The sequence below is a fragment of the Chlorocebus sabaeus genome, chromosome 14 (assembly GCF_047675955.1).
Source record: "Chlorocebus sabaeus isolate Y175 chromosome 14, mChlSab1.0.hap1, whole genome shotgun sequence".
Taxonomy (NCBI): Eukaryota; Metazoa; Chordata; class Mammalia; order Primates; family Cercopithecidae; genus Chlorocebus; species Chlorocebus sabaeus.
The window spans coordinates 59,733,900-59,751,925 of NC_132917.1; the positions used below are offsets into that span (position 1 = coordinate 59,733,900).

At 40.3% G+C, this 18,026-nt stretch overlaps 1 non-coding gene across 1 annotated transcript; it reads left to right on the forward strand.

Moving 5' to 3' along the window:
- The first annotated feature begins 3,447 nt into the window (after positions 1 to 3,447).
- LOC119627488 (U6 spliceosomal RNA) lies at positions 3,448 to 3,554 on the forward strand. The gene has a single exon (XR_005243674.1). It is a non-coding gene; the product is annotated as a U6 spliceosomal RNA (small nuclear RNA).
- Positions 3,555 to 18,026: the final 14,472 nt, after the last annotated feature.

Consider the following 18,026-nt stretch of genomic DNA (forward strand, 5'->3'; position numbering starts at 1 on the left):
CACTTATCTAATCACTTTCTGATTATTAGACTTTTACCCACATTCTCCCATTACGAGCTCTCCTATGACAGCATCCTGCCTTGCCTCTCCCCTCACATAATACCACTGGTCTGGTATGGAGAAGGAAAGACAAACTCAGAGTCTTTTGATTCTTGATTCCACTCCGAAGGACCAGATTCTGCTTCTCACATCCTCCTGCGGAGATAATTCTTGGAACACAGCATCACAGGAAACCCCGATGCCAAGTTTCTCTTCTCCAGAAGAGCCTTTTGCCTCGGTCTTCCATAGCACCTATTGTCTGATGATGTTGCTTATTTTCATCTATGAGGCCCCTTTAGCAGAGAAAAAGGCCATTGAAAACACAGATGAGCATTTCCAAACTGGGAAGCAGCGTGCCTCTTCTCTTCCACTCCCCTTCTTCAAAAGATTATACATCAGCTTCTTAGCATGCCCTCCACAGTCTCCTTTTAGAGCTTTCTTCTCTTCCTTGGTCTTGTCTCCCTTCTTTTTCTCCTTGCTTCAAAGCCTCACAGTGGTGGATGGTTTGGGATGCCTCATCAGGTTTGAGATGAAAGGACTGAGGAAAAGAATGTAGGTATGCCTGGAAGGGAATGATCGCAAAGGGAGGTCACCTGGGCCTTGCTGTGTCCTTTTTCTTTTTTTCTTTTTGAGACAGGGTCTCACTCACTCTGTTTCCCAGGTTGTACTGCAGCGGTGCAATCACTAATCACCACTCACCAGAGTCTTGACCTCCTGGGCTCAGGTGATCCTCGTGCCTCAGCCTCCAGGGTAACTAAGACTACAGGCACCTACCACCATGCTTGGCTAATTTTCATATTTTTTGTAAAGAAGAGGTTTTGCCGTGTTGCCCAGGCTGGTCCCAGACTTCTGGACTCAAGCAATCTGCCTGCCCCCTAGAGTGCTGGGATTACAGGTGTGAGCCACTGCGCCTGGCATTTGGTGATGTTCTTTATTCACATTTCATGATCTGTGACTCTAGGCAAGTTACTTAACCTCTCTGAACGTCAGTTTCATCATCTAGAAAATTATGTGAAAATACTACCTCAAAAAACCTGGTGTTTAGAATTAATTGAATAATCCAGGTTAAGCATTTAGAACAGTGTCCAGTAAATGCTTACTTTAAAATTGAGTTATTTTTGTTGTTGTTTACATGGTCCTGGAAGGAGCAAGGACTCAGAATAACAAACCTTCAAAGGAAAAGAAAATGGAAGCCAGTGGCTCTTTCAAGTGATTTTGTTGCTGTATGATTACAGTCAAGCTTGGGTTCATTACATTTTTATATTTTACCTGGTGAAGCAATTTGATAGTCTGCATGAAAATGGCAATCTTTCAGCATCACCCCAAGGTTAAGTCCCTTAAAGAGACCAAGTAGTCAAGCAGTAAGGACAAAATATAATGCTTTTAAATAGTTTTCAGAAGATGGGGAAAACGCAAAGGTGTTTTTTGCTAGTACTATCTTTTCAGCAGGACTAGAACACAGCCTTCAAGCTCCTATAGGCATGCCTGATTCCAACCGGAAGGTGAAGCACTGTTAGAGGGAAATCAGCCCCTTGTAAGCCCTCAGACACATACTTCAGGGGCCAGCGACCTGTGCGAAAAGCACCTTTTGGAAAAGAAAATATGCAAATAGGATATTAGAAATGAGATCATATTTCTTACCTAATAGGCCATACTGGTCATCCTGTGATAGGCATAATAATTCTGCTTGGAACTTTAAAATGAAAGAAAGAAACTTGATATCTCAGCCTGTTCAAATACAAATGCTTTCATCTCATGAGAGCGAATTGACTGCCTTAGTACAACTGAAGTCTGGCGAAATAGCAATTGAACTGAGTGAAGTGGTTATGAATGAGCAGACCATAATGGTGCCCCCAGGAGGAAAAGGGGGCCCCCAGGTACTGAGAGAAGTTGCCCTCCAGTAGGTCTTTCCCTAATGATTGATTATAATATGACCTTTTCTCAGCAAATCAGAGAAATCTACTTAACATTATTAGAAGTCTCTATTATGATCTAAAAACAGCCTGATAGAAATATCTATATAGTTAACTGAATATTCAGTGGCCTTCAGTATTTTGGAGTGATAATCAGAAAGCCAACAATGCCTGGTGGTGACCATGTCTACATATGAAAATCGTATGCATTAGAATGGAGGAAGGTGCTTCTTCAGTGTCTTCTAGAGCAGATAGGAGTGGAAGAATACTTGGCTGAATTCACCTTTTTCTTTTCTCTGGATTCCATCAAATGGGTTTGTGTGTGGGAACAGAAATATAAGCTTCCAAGAAACACTTTGTAATTTCAGCCCAGAAAGAATGAAGACTCTTGACTTCAGATCTCAGATTAGGTACTTCTGCTTCCCTGGTGCTCTGCAGAAGCATTGCTATCTAAATATGTCTAGTACACAGTTTTCTACATGAGGGTTTTGTTTTTCTCTCTTAAGTGTAGTGACTTAAAATTCATCCTTGTACACAGTCAAGTCCATTTTTTTCTCTCCATGTAATCCTTAGTATAACTGATACTACAGATACAAACCCTTCTGCCCTTAATCCTGTTCTTAGGAAACCAGCCCAGTGTCCTGAAAGCAGCAGCCCAGCATGCATGACCTCTCCTCTCCCACTCTGCTCCCCCATAACACCACTTAGACAAGGAGTAGACTTGGGTGCTGCAGCAGATTCTTTCTCCCAGGAGTCCAAAATAGGAAAAGCAGAATCTGCATTCCTTTATCATAAGGAATGTGAGCTGAAAAGTCATATAGATTTGCAGGCTAAGGCCACCATTTGAAAGCAGCCATGATGAGCCATGTATAAACAGGTATGTACACAGAGGAACTCATCTTTAGACTTTAGAGAGAGGAGAGTAAACCACGGAAACAACAAGAAGCAGAGAGGAGGGATGATGGGATAAGAGAGAGGAACGAGTAGTTACCCATTTCTGCGAGGCAAAGTTCAGTATATATGGGTTTCATGAACACCTGTGAAGCCTTTTAATAACACCTATTCTTTTTTGCTTATTCAAGTAGGTTCTCTTCTTTATACCAAATAATTCCTAAAACAAATGGTAAGTAGTATGTAGACACATCATGACACAGACTCTTCAGTGTATATTGTGATGGTTCAAAGGGATCACATTAGAATTTCATGACATTAGTGTTGGGTAAATATAGACAACATAGAAGTTCAGAAGATGAAGGACTCATAATACAGAGAAAATTCTATGGCTATCTATGGGCTAGGCATTGAACAGCTCATGGAAGGGGATGTCTTCCCAGTATTATTTCATGAAAAGTTGGCAAGCCTGTCAATACAGGTAGGTACCACAGTGATAGGCGCTACGTAAACCCAGAGAGGGAGATAAAAATCACCAAGGATGATGAATGCTAATTGCTATCTTCATTTGTAGCACAATTGGCTTTAGAGAACAAAGTTAAGCGTGCTCGCTTCAGCAGCACATATACTAAAATTGGAATGATACAGAGAAGATTAGCATGGCCCCTGCGCAAGGATGACATGCAAATTCGTGAAGCGTTCCATATTTTTACAGAACGGGAGAAAATTTTTGCAATCTACTCATCTGACAAAGGGCTAATATCCAGAACCTACAAAGAACTCAAACAAATTTACAAGAAAAAAACAAACAACCCCATCAAAAAGTGGACAAAGAATATGAACAGACATTTCTCAAAAGAAGACATTCATGCAGCCAATAGACACATGAAAAAATGCTCATCATCATTGGCCACCAGAGAAATGCAAATCAAAACCACAATGAGATACCATCTCACACCAGTTAGAATGGCAATCATTAAAAAGTCAGGAAACAACAGGTGCTGGAGAGGATGTGGAAAAATAGGAACACTTTTACACTGTTGGTGGGATTGTAAACTAGTTCAACCATTATGGAAAACAGTATGGCGATTCCTCAAGGATCTAGAACTAGATGTACCATATGACCCAGCCATCCCATTACTGGGTATATACCCAAAGGATTATAAATCATGCTACTATAAAGGCACATGCACACGTATGTTTATTGCAGCCCTATTCACAATAGCAAAGACTTGAAATCAACCCAAATGTCCATCAGTGACAGACTGGATTAAGAAAATGTGGCACATATACACCATGGAATACTATACAGCCATACAAAAGGATGAGTTTGTGTCCTTTGTAGGGACATGGATGCAGCTGGAAACCATCATTCTTAGCAAACTATCACAAGAACAGAAAACCAAACACTGCATGTTCTCACTCATAGGTGGGAACTGAACAATGAGATCACTTGGACTCGGGAAGGGGAACATCACACACCGGGGCCTATCATGGGGAGGGGGCAGGGGGAAGGGATTGCATTGGGAGTTATACCTGATGTAAATGACGAATTGATGGATGCAGCACAGCAACATGGCACAAGTATACATATGTAACAAACCTGCACGTTGTGCACATGTACCCTAGAACTTAAAGTATAATAATAATAATAAAAAAAAAAAAAAGAGAACAAAGTTAAGCATCCCCTGATCCCTGGAGGCAGCCCTCTAGATTGGGACTGAAAGAACATTACAAAGCCCTTTACATAGAAGAAGGATGGGGGAAGCATGCTCTTGCCCATCATAAAGGAACTCCTTCTGATTTCCTAATCATCCCATCAAGAAATAGATGGACATTCTGACATGTGTGGGTATAATGAATGGATATGCATGTATGAATATCTGTAAGTGAATATGGTATGGATTTAATTGTCAACATTCATTGAACAAACATTTAGAGTATAGGAGATTTTGTTCTGCACTCTGCCACTTTATTAGCAGTGTAACTAAGGTTTCCTATCAGTAAAATTGGTATAATAATACCAACTCCATTGAGTAGGTGTGAGGTTTAAATGACATAATTTTAGGTACATAGTAGGTACTGAAAAATGTGCCATGAAATTTTACTACATAGCAGGTACTTTCACAGGTTAACTATTAATAAAATCCTAATGTAATTACTTGAATATAATACTAGATGGAACCATCTTAAAATAATTCCTTCCTGTGCTATCAAATGTTTTACTCTGATATATTTATTGATATTCACATTACAGCATCTACAAAAACCTGGAATGCCTTAAACCAGCAGAATATAAGGAAAGAGCCTAGGCCTACCTGCCTACCCCCCTTCCCACATATCCATCTACCTAATAGTAAATGGCTTCCATGTTCTTGCCATTATGCAACCGCCTGGAAATACCTGAACCATTACAAAGTGCATATGGTTTGAATACCACATGAGTGCTAATCAAACTAACTTCTTACGCTAACAAATGATGCCCAAATGGCACTTAATAAGCTCTTCTAATCACCTTTCTACTTTAGGTCATACCAAAATAGTGTCTTCCTGCTTCCTCAAGCCCCTTTACTGTAACCAAAAACCACCATCTCACACCTTACTGTAGACTATAGATATCATTTCAACACTGCTCCCCTTTTTCACATTTTTCCTACCCTCAACAACTGTTTTCTACTTTTCCTCTCAAAAACACTACACAAAGACATAAATAATACAATTGACCCTTCTTAAAAAATCCACCCCAATATTTTTACAAACTAGGAAAAGATGTTCATTCTATGCTGAATTGAGCAGTTAACTTAGTCATCATTTTTCCAGTAGCATTCTCTTGCTGTGCACAGACAAAACAAGCCCTCATCACTTCTCTCTCACCCTACCTCCCACTCCAGCCTCTCCAAAGACTGTGTATGAGATCATTCCCTAAGGATCTTCCTTCATTAAAAAGGCAACGTGGAGTTTCCAGTAAGAAGCTTCTCTTCGACAGCAGACCAGAATGTTAGCGAGAGAACCCTACAAGATGTGCATGCACATATAGCAGTGGTTTAAAGGATAACAGCTTTGCGTTGGGCACAGGTCAGGGAACTTTGGTATGGAGAACAGGTGGGCTACCTGACAACCAGCAGGCAGCCTTGCTTTTGACTACCGCCATTTTAAATCAGGATGTTTGGCAAATCATTAGTGTCTGCTAGTTATTAAACAGAGGAAAGTTCAAAAGCCCACGCATGTTTTTCTCCCAGCTTCCCAGGTGGTAGCTGTTTCAAGCAGCAACCTTTTCACTTTGTACAGCAAGACTTGTAAACTTCCTGTGGCTAAAACCGTGTTTTCTAACGGGGTGCCTGCAACTGAGCCACAGCCTCACAAGACTTGCAAAACCCATATGTAAATCTCTGTCTGAGGAGTTGCCATTCCCTCTTCTTGCAAGTTTATTGTTGAAATTACTGAAATGTACGCAAATGACTGCATTTGAAGGTGAAATTTGGTGGAAAAATAAAGATATAATAGGATTCTTTCTTAAATAATTTCCTGGTGCGATGTCTGTCTAAAAAAATGAAGTAAAATTATATGATGTCAAAAAATCATGTTTCAAAATGATTGACAACATGTGAATGTTTTGCATTGTGAAATGAGGTGGAAAATTTTAATTGCATGATGGGAGGACATAATATTTATTAGAACCTTGTAACTACAGAGGATTGCAATGAAGAGGACACAATTTTAAATTTGGCGTTAATATGTCAAGTCTAAGTCTTAAATGAACATGCAGGAGTAAAATTCTTTATCAAAGCCTTTTCTTAGAGTGTATGATTAAGTTTTCAGATTCTAATAACTAAACAGGATCGACGTGTGGGGCACGTCCACATCCTGACAAAGAGGCTCATTAGTCTACATTCGTATTCCATGTTGAACAGTGTTACCACACACCACATGCCTGGGTCAGAGAGAAACAGAGTTGATCACATGCAGAGCTCACAGGAGAGGTGATGGTGTAGCTGGAGGCCTGGGATTGTAAAGAATGCAGAGAATGAGGAAAAGAACTGGAAATGAAACAGAGGTCTGAGAAAAAGATACAGAAAGTATAAGAAACTGGCAAAACAAAAATCTAGATCCAATTTACCTTTTACTAAACTGTGAATGCAAATGACTCAGCCAAGGGTGGCAAATGGCATCTACATTTGTTGGTCAATTTGTCAGCTTCTAAAACCAGAACAAGCAACAAATAATAAATGTGGCTCGGTTCCTTCTGAATGGCTCCATAACCCTCAATACCTTGATAAAAAGAAATGAGGACTCTACTTCCCCATGGGAGAAAAACAGTACTAAGGTCAAGGCAGAAACACATCCTCAAACCCCACCCTCCCATCTGACTCTCCCATATATCAATAGATTTATTGATCAGATTAGGAACTGTAGGTTCTCTGGCTTTCTTCCCATCCTGCCCCAAACTCTACCACTCAAAGAAATTTTACCTCTCATTCTATAATATTGCAGCAACTAAAACTCAAATGGGGATTTATTTTTTGAGAGAGGAGGCATTGCTGGAGATGCTTAAAACTGCCAACATCAACAATATTATTAAGAAAAGAGAAACATAAAGAAAAGTTGTTCCTGGCACCAAGCAGGAGAAAGGGAAGCATTTTTTCTCTCTCCCGCTCTCTGCGATTGATACTGGTGCCGCTTCACATGAATATGGCAAGGACGTAAATCATTGAGTTGGAAATCCTAGAGGGTCAGTGAATGGGTCTGTAACTAGTGGAGCAGAAGAGGTCAGAAATTAAAATGGTTAGCAATGAGCAATAAGAAATCTGAGGAAGGCTTAAAGAGGACTCGGAAATAGATACTTTATGGCCTCTTTCTTGCAGAATTGAAGAGATGAGCCGGGAATAAAAGAACAAAGATTTGGCCAAGAAAATAGAAAGTCACCATCTTGTGATCATTTTTTTTTTTTTTTTCACAGCTCTATGTTTGGCGTTTACTACTTATCCCAATAACACAGGTACTTGAAAGCCAAATATCTAATAATATGCATACAAACATACCCCTTCTATTACATTTTTTTGCTTTCCTAGATATGATTACTGAATGAAAAATTTCTACCTGATACAAACAATAATATTTTTCATTAAGCCTCTGCATTTATTTGTTAGCCAAAATAATTTTCTTTTTTAGTAATAAGAGTAAGTTGATCCACAAAATTAATACCTCATCTCATGTACATAATGCAAAACCCAAGATATTTAAAATGCCTCTTTCTCCTCCCAGAGAACAGAATTTAAGCAGTATAAATTCAAAACTTCACAGGTTCCTTTATGCAAGCCACTGAAGACTTATCTTCCACCTGCTTATATTGTTTGCTGCATTCCGATCAGAGAGGGAATTTACATCTCTGAACCAACAGATATAAAGTGCACAAGAACATCACAAAGTAATTACAAGTTTATGACATCATCTTAATATTACAAAGGAGAGAATGAAAGACCGGAGAGAAACTTGTGATTTCCCTTTTGGGAAAACATTAATGGATGCTTCCAATCTGTTTTCTTTTGTTTTGATGTTACAACCAATAATACACTTTTATGTCTATAAATAAAGACTAAAGTTGAATAAATCCAACAAACCCCTGAGCCTGCAGCTTGGAATCTTGATTCACATTCAAGGCCAAGATTTATGAGTCACTTGCAGAGAATAAGTTGAAGCTGCAAGATTTGGGGAGAAATTATTCCACATGGCGATTATTTGGGGGAGTGATTATGCATGCACACCTGATCACGGTGTCACCTGCTCCAGCTCGTCCGACATGATAAAACATGGCAATTTTCTCTATTTCCCTTTGCTTGCACAACAGAAACTGATGTGCACAACCTCACACCATTCATTTTTAGATGTGCCTCCTTGTCAGAGGCATCCCTCTATTCCCACTTGAACGCTGACTTCTGGAGGTGTTTTGTGCTGATTTATGTAAATGCCTTGATGACTGGAAAGGGAAATGAGAAACACCAACACTAATGACCAATGGTAGGAAAAAACCCAGCTTTACAGATAGATATTTCCTACCCTCATATGCTGGGCTCGGACATTTACCACCTCCACCCCCACCATCCACATGTTCACTTTACAAGTTTTCAATTACAGTTGAGACCATTGGGAAAGTTCTCCTGGGCTTTCTTGCCCAATTCTCCTCTATAGGGATGTCTTCAGAACAGGCAGGGCTCTCTTCTCTTTAGGGAGAGTTCCCTGAGTGTTCTACCTCCCCTTAAATACCTGCAACACTTGCTGTGATGGGGCCTCACCACCTCCCCAGGCAGTTCACTTCAGTGCCTAATTGCCCTTACTGGGAAGAGATTTTTCCTAATGTCTCCTAACCGACATTTTCCCCTTTTCTTAGTTTCAAGCCGTTACTTCTTATTAGGCTATTCTCAACTACTGCAAGCAATCCTCTCTTTTCCTTAAAATTATTATTGCTCAAATATTTGTAGACAGTTAGCATAGCCTTCTATCTCGCCAGCTCCTTTTCCTGAAAGCTTTAAATGTTATGTTCCTTTAACCTTTCTTTATAGGTCATCTCTTCTAATCCTTTTATCTTTTTTGTCACCCTTCTCTGGGTTCTCTCTAATTTACAGTATTGATGTTCTCTTTATAATGAGGTGCCCCAAACAGTATGCCGTGCTCCATAAGTGGCTGCCAGGAGAGGCATCATTACAGGAACTCCGTTTTCCTATAAGCACCACCCCCAGCCCCCACCACGCCTGCTGTATATGCCGTGGGCCTCTGGAGAGCATTTGTCTTTTTCACAGCTGCACTACGTCATCTAAATACACTATCAGTCCCAATTCTTTCTCCCGTTTGTCTCGTGAAGACACATTCACCTAATCTGGTGTTTTCCTTTTCTTACTATGCATCCCAGTCCCCAAACCAGGATTGTTCACAACTTGAATCCAAAACTCCTTGGTCAATTAAAAAAGAAGGCTGTAACTTCCTCTGTTATCAAGCCTCGGGTCTATAATAAACTAGACACAGGTAATTGTTAGCTGTGACCCTTTTATTTACGCCACAATCGGATTGGGTTTATTTTTACAGCATTGTTACAGATTAAGAGCAAAGCTTCTGTCTTCATCACACTGGCTTTACTGTGGGTTAGGACCTATGGTGCCCCACTTCATTTCCTGAGACCCAAGCAATGAGCGCAGAGTCATTTCTAGTAAGTTCTGACTCTGATTAAAAAACAATCTTTATGAAATAGAAGCTAATAAAATTGCTTTCCTAATTACCCTGAGCTAGTTCATTTCCCAGCAAATATAATAAAATAGAGTTACTTGGCTCCGATTCACAAAATCTGAACCCAAGCTCATTATGAAGGCATTTAGCAGGGAAAAAGCATGTGCGCATAAGATGCTGTCCCATCAAGCAGAATGCAAGAAACCTTTTGAAGTTGAGACCTTTGAAGTTTGAAGTTATTGCTGCCTTTTTTTTTAAATGCAGGTATTTCTGCTAGGAAAAAAATACATTGGAGTCATTTATACTAATGGAGCAGAGTCCCTATACTAGCGTAATCGCTGGAAGAGGTTTTTTTGGTTGAGAACAGCAAATCTTTATTTAAGAAAAACATTTAGATCCTTTTACATTGTACTTGTTAATCTGTGGGGCTATCATACACAGCAGAAACACTTTTACGCAACAGAATAGAGTAACTCATGTCCCAAGGCTATTTCTACCATGACTTATGCCACTCACAAATCTCTTTCATCTATTTAAAGCATGAGATTCTGATGGCTATAAATGTATGAAAATGTTTGGGGATTGTTTTATCTTCCTCTAAATGTCCTATTATTCATTAACATGGACATGATTTGCTAATATTTCTAACGCACTCATGAATACTCCACTAACAGAGGTTTAAAATGCTCCATTCCCGGGGGGGAAAAATACAATTACTAAAATTAAGAAAAGCATATCTATTAAATAAAGGGGTGATATTTATATGGCAGAATCAGGTGGCCAAAGAAAGAAATCTTTTTTCTGTCTGGCAAGATGACACATCATGTCATTTTATGTGATGTCGCCAGTAGAGTCGCAGCTCTGGTTAACCATCACACTAAAGTAAATACAGCCAGGACTGATTCACAAAAAGAGACAAGTCCCCATAGCCAGTAATAGGGATGCTAAAGTCTTCTTTTCTCTTCTTTGGGTATTTGCCTGAAACCAATCTCTTAGCACTCAGTCTTGCAAATCTGAAATGGGGAAAGAAATTGCCTCTGTCTTCTACCAGGGAGTGCAGCTCTTCTTGGGAAAATTTGTGAAATTCCACCCCCTGGGCAAAAACCATGGCTTTTTGTCAATATGCCCCGGGTGGAAATCTGACATTTCCATAATGATATGACAGATTTCCATCTGGGAAAACTGCCTTCTGTTTTCACAATGAATTTGAAGCAAGAATGAAAAATCTTTCACTTTGTCTATAAAACTATTTAGAAGAAAAATATCTGCATTTCTCCTACCTTGAAATAATAGAGTGGGCATTAAATGAGAAAAACCTGTAACTATTTTAAGTTCAATCAAATCATCAGCAATACTTAAAAAGAAAAAGAAGAAGGTAACTACGTGGAGAATAAATCCTTCCGGACGAATTTGTTACCGTTTCTTGATTGTTGCTAGCAGATGAAAGGAATAATGTGTATCCAGCAATAAGTGAATATGCATAGATGGTATACAGCTGGAATTCAGGAAAAGATTGACAGAGGGCATCAGGAAGTCTATTTTGTGTAACTGGTTCTAATTGATTCGGATGGGAGCATTGTCATATGGATTGAAAATTTGCTGAAAGATGATAAACAAAGGGTAGCAATGAATGGAGAGCAAAGGGGATGACATTGGGGTTAATGTGAGTTTTGATCTCATTTCTTATTTTTCAGAAATGCAACAGGAGAGGAGCAACCTGGACAAATATGGAATATGCAAATGTACTAAATGAATGGTGCTACAGTTGCCGATGAGAACTGAAAACCTGAATTTTCTTAGGGAAGTGGGAGGTGAGGTCTGTGGAGAAAGGAGAGTATAAACATAAAATGGGCTTAGAAACAGTGAAGCCAGAACATTATAGGGGAAACTATCGAATACACAAAACAATTGAGCAGCTCCCTGGCTTTTGAAAATTCATCCCCTCTGAATAGTTTGAATTGCTGCTTGTTTTGTTTTGTTTGCCAGGGTTAGGGTGGGGTGCGCTCTCCCTGGCCCTCCTCTTCTTGAAGTTGTGAAGTCCCTGACTGAAAACCAGGGAATCCAGGGTGGGTTTGGTTTTCTTTTTTCTGTGCAAAGTTAATTATCTCGAACTCTCTGAGAAATTTAGATTTTTCTTTAATCCATTAAGCAAAACAAACCTCGTATTTTTGTATTTTCTTCCCACCCACTCGAGAAGCCCATGAGCTGCTGTGGTCATTTTTTGTCCTTAATGTGGCTTGTTGACATTTTTAGTGAAACCTGTAGAGTAAGACCATCCTGTGAACTTGAAAAGCAACCGACCAATTGAAAGTAAACACAAAAGAGGAGGGAATTTTAGAAAAAAATCAAAGGTGAAAGGAGTGGAGGAACTGATTTGCTCCGAAAGGAAAGTGTGTCCCGATGATTAACACCAGGTCGGCATGCTGAGAGAAAAACGACACAGACGCAGTGAGCGCGCGGCATCCGGTTTGCCGGCACATCCTAATGAGCACGATGGTCAAATGCCCTGGGTTTGCCATATGTTGTGGCCATATGCATATCTGGTGAACCAGATGCCCTGCTTTTTTTTCCCCATATTGCGCCATTTTTCTCACAGCATAAAGACATGGCTTAAGTGAGAAGCAGGAGGGGGTAGGGGGTAGGCAATGATAGCTTGTTATTCCAAGAGGTTGTAGGACAGAAAACATCAGTAAATCCATCCCTGCTCTAATTCCATTCGCAAATATTTGATGAGCACCTACTATATTCAAGAAGAGTTTAGATCAAATCAGGGGAATAAATTCTTCTTGGATTATTAATCAGGGTAACAAATTCTTCTTGGGTTATTCAGGAAAGTTTAGAGGTACTGTTTGCAACTGTCATAATTTCTGTCAGGAAGCTCTCTAGTCACTTGGTTAAGAGAGTTGGACACAGTTTGCCATTTCTAATGCTCACAAGTGGTCTAAGGATTACCGTGGGAACATATATGCAGGGCAATCGTTCAAATTGTTTCCTTCACCTGGGGGACTCTTTCTCTTTTCCACTTCTACTTATTCTTCAATGTTCACTCATTCATTCATTTATTAAGTACTTTTGACTGCCTTCTAAGCTCATCTGGCACCATTCAAGACCATGGGGCTACTATAATGAGCAGAAAGGACACAGTCTTTACCCTCAAGGAGCTTATAATCTAGTGTCACAGATGTTAATCAAATAATAAAATAACGTATCGTTACAACTTTGCCATCAAGGCAAAGTACCAGGAACCATGAAAGTGTGAACCAGGAAGACTAGGCCTAGTCTGGAAGAACAAGTATGGGTCACCTTGATGGCATCTCCTGCAAGGACACCTTTCTGATTCTCCAAGCCCAATATGCACGTGTTTCTCTCTCTCTCTCTCTCCCTCCCTCTCCCCGCTCCCCACCCCACCCAACTGACCCCCATCTCTGTCTCCCTGTCTCAGAGTCCCGTAGCACATTGTTAAGCTCTTAACAAAGTTCATTTGTGTTATTTACAAATTTTCTCTGAATTTCCTAATCCTTAACAACATACTTCACGTCACCCACCTTTGCATTCTTAACAGCAGTTTCCCTACTCAATAAATATTAGTTGAAGTGCATTGACACTTCAGTGAGTCAACAGAGAAGAGAAATATGACTAGTATAAAATATCAGATAATCCAAAAATCTCATGGCTAAGTTTTACCATGTCTCAGGTTTATAGCACTACCTTGGTACTTATCAAAGTTTCTGTTTATTTGTCCATATGTCCATCTTCTCCACTAGCTTGCGAGTTCTGAAGAGAGGGGATTGGTTCTTCATGAGGGGAGTCAGGTTTAAGCTGAGTTTAGAAGATAAATACATGGACGAGCCTAGTACAGTGTTTGGCACTTAGTGGATTCTTATGAAACAAGTTCATCAACATATAGTGAAATAATTTTCACTCCCAGTTAGTTGTCCTCCCTCTTAATGCTTGCCCTAGACCTTTTGCCTTCCAAGTGCCTATTTTGGGGCACATAATGGGTAATCAATAGATACTTACTGAGTTAGAGGTTGTACCTGGACCTCAGCAGTTCACCACTTCAGGGGATACCATTCTCACTGTGGTCTATGGAAATGGGGCTTCCCTAGAGTACCATGTAGATTACAGTGTGGATAGTGTCCCTGCAGTTAGGCAACACAGAGGCACCAAGTCCAAACTTCTCATCTCACAGATAAAAACAGTTAAGGAAACTCCCTCAATTTCCACAACAAGCTCGTGGCATAAATGCAGCTCTTCTTCTAACTCTCAGGTCACTACAACTAGTTGGCTTGTATGTTTAAAATAAAATTGAATTTAAAATTATTTATTTTGAGCATCTCTTGATTTTCCTTGAAGGGAGTCTAGCCACCCTAGAGTACGAACACAGTAAAGCTTGGAATGCCTACTTAAGTGAATGTCTGTTGTGAACCATAGTCAACATACTTATAAATCAGCCCTATAAATAGTCCCTTACATGTGGCAATTACCCCAAGACCAATAGTAAAAAGCCTGAATTTTTTTCTTTAGCCATATACCTCCTGAAAAAAATAGAGAGACAACTTGACTAAGGAAAATGACCAAAGACTTGACTTAGGTATGATCCAGATATTTTTATATACATTGCTTTTTAGAGATATGATCTCCCTATGTTGCCCAGGCTGGAATGCAGGAGTGCAATGGCTACTCATAGGCATGATCATAGCTCACTGCAACCTCAAACTCTTAGCCTCAAGGGATCCTCCCACCCCTGCCTCCCAAGTAGCTAGGACTACAGTCACATGCCACCATGTCTGGCTTTATATTTGTCGTTGTTCATCCCCATCATAGAATCAGCAAACAGGAGGGTATGTACTCAGGTAGTGCAGCAGGTGGCCACTTCATGTCTCCTCTGAAGTCTTGGGATTATAAGCAATGGCCTCTGAATAAGATTTCCTATTCAGAATGTGAGAGAAGCAATAACCAAAGCCTCAAAACAAAGAGAATGAGTCTATTTACAGAAAAGCACAAGTTGTATAATGTGGTGTTTTTTGAATTTTTGAAGGAAACTAAAATTAGAATAAGTACAATCAGGTTTTCATTCCACCTTAAATCTCCAACAAGATATTTCCTTTCCTTCAGGTCTGAGTTCAGGGTTACATCCCAGCCCCATCCCATTAAGCCCAAGTGAAGACATGATCCATGCCTCTGTGTCTTCTGTTCCCTCCTTCAATCCTGCAAGGAAAAGTTTCCTTAGTGAATAGGACTCTACAGATGAAGCGTTGACCCTTCCATTGGCAGATTCTAAAATGAGGCCTCTGTATATCTATCTCCTTCAGGTACTTGCAGAACGTGAGAGAGACCGCATTTGATTTTCAGTAAATGGGTCATTTTTCAATTCCTAATTTAGAAAACTCATTCTTAGTATTTTCCTGCTCTGAAGATCTGACGGGGGGTGGGGGGTGGATCAGGGGAATGTCAGGAGAAATATGATTCCATAAGTTTAAAAACATATTTAAATTATTGTGTTCTATTTTCTAAGTCTTTCCATGATGCATCTATGTAACTGAGTTGGTTTCTGAAAACTTTCATTTGGTTTCTTAATTGGACATTTTATAGATCTTGTGGTACATGTTCAATATGTCTAGGGAGAAAAATCTAACTAGCCAATAACATCAAAATAGGACTGGAACCAGGAGAGAATCTCTTGCACCTGCACTCCTCCTATTCTACTTTGCTGTACTTTTGTGTGTGTGAGAGTAGGGGTGAGGGGGTAAGGCTAAAAAAGGGTAAAGACCCAGGCTCTACACCAGCAAAATAAATTAGGGAACTGAGGCAGCTAGTGCAATAATTCAGTTCAAAAAAATTGGGTGACCTGAATTTTGCAGACTGTAAGTCTAATAAGCACTCTTGCCTGCTAATGGTTCTATTCTCCATGCCCTTGTCAGTTTGGGATTTCTAAGGCAGCTCTCTTCAGACTGAGAGTTTAGGTTTGGGATCAGGTTGTTAACAGTGTAGTCATTGCATTTGGAGTAGAAGAAGGGGAAAGAGATGCCTTTCCCTCCATGGACAGAGCCAAGAAATCCAATCAGCCAAAGTGCTACCCAGAAATAAAGAGGATGTTTCTAATATGGAGCTAGACAAACGGCCAGTTTTAATCATGTTGACTGTTGGCAGGCAGTACTTGTGCCTAGCGTTGTACCAAATGCAGCACATGAATACATACTGTCACCTGGAGAAAGGAAGTGAAAGCAAGTCAGGGTCCCAGCAGGAAACAGAATAGTCTCCAGATTATTTGAATAAAGAGACTTTAATTAAGGGGCTGCTAACAGAGGAGTGAGTAGAGTCAAGGAAACAAACAAGGGAGGAGGAATGGACAGAGAAGCTCATAGAGACTCAGGTTAGTGAAGGTCCCAGGACTGATGGAACAGGGGTAGTAAATAGTGTCCTGAGACCAGTAAGAGCTGCGCCAAGGGAGAAGGACCAGGAAGCAGGAGCTGGAGTGATGCAGAAATGCCACTGCCTTCAGAGGCATGCCCTTAAGGAAGGGGGAAAGTGGGAACACCCACCTTCTCTTTGTTCCTTTGCTGTAGTCCCTGCCAGCATATTCCATTTGGCCAAATCAACGCTGGAACCACGGTCAGCCTCCTGGGACACAGAGCAGGGTATAAAGGATGTAGTATGGATTCAGGGGTGGGAAATAAATGAAGAATAGCTGTCTTCATTAGCAACATTCTTTAGATCATGGTACATTGAGCAATGGCTGGTGCTTCCACCTACTTCAGGTGTGTCCCCCACATTTTATGTCAACCGTGTCTGCATGACCCTCAGCCAGCCCTGTGCCAGCTCCACATCCAGCCTTCACAGTCTCCTCCTTATTCCATGTCTCTCCTTCTAAAGCCAGTCTTTGTCAAGGCTCTTCTGACCTATTGTCCTCTCTTAAGTCTCAATTCTCCTTACTCTCATAGCTCTTAGCAAACGATAATGCCTGCTATTAGCAGTTGATAATTATTCACTAAGTCTGTATTTTTTATTCGCCAAGTGATTAGTTAGTGAGATTTATTAGGTACCAGGCATTATACTTCCTGCTGAGGACACAATGGTATGTAAAAAGGACAGAGTGCCTCCCCTCTGGAGATTTCAGTCAAGTAAGATAAAGAACGGTGAGTGGAATTGTCATAAAAATACACATGTGATTGCAAACTTCGTTGAGTGCTGTAAATAAAAAGTGCAAAGTGTCTTGAGACTATATGGCAGGCAGTCTGTAGGTTGTGAATGACTTTCTGAAAGAGTGAGACCTGATTTGAGAGGGGAAAGCTGAATCACTGAGTTAGAAGTCGCTAGACAAAGGAAAGGCTGGGGAAGAGATGGAGAGTGGGGCTGCCAATGGAAATAGCATGTGCAAAGGCCCTGAGGTAGGCAGAGTTGTGTTGTTTTTTGATGAACTAATGGGAGACCCATGGGGTGGGCCCTGTAAAGCCAGGCAGAGCCAGCTCAGTAAAGCAGGAGCCCCACTTGCACAGAACTGTGGCCATATTTGACCAAGCTTCTAGAAGCTTAAAGTTCTGCAGAGAATAAACAGCCTTTTTAAATGCATGTTTCGCCACTGAAGCCTTATAAAGATTGCAATAATTCCCTCCAAATCACCTTTCCAACAGTCATTGATTTGCTGAATTTTGTTAAACAGCCCATTTCCCAAGGCAGAGAAAATATTAAATTGACAGGTCTCTGAGCTATAGTATTCTGTGAGTTCCTCATATTACCTGATTATCCAAAGAACTGAGAGTGCAAAGAACTGAAGTTGTTTGAAATAATAATTAAGAATTTAATCTTACTGTGTTTTCCTTACCTAGTTTTTGTTTGTTTGCTTGTGGGCTCTTTTGGTTAGTTTGGTTTCGAGTTTCTTTCTGCATGTAACCATGAAATAAATTTTGCAAATGAGGCAGAGGAGTGAGACATAGTGGACTTCTGAAAGGTATCAGGGATAAGAGA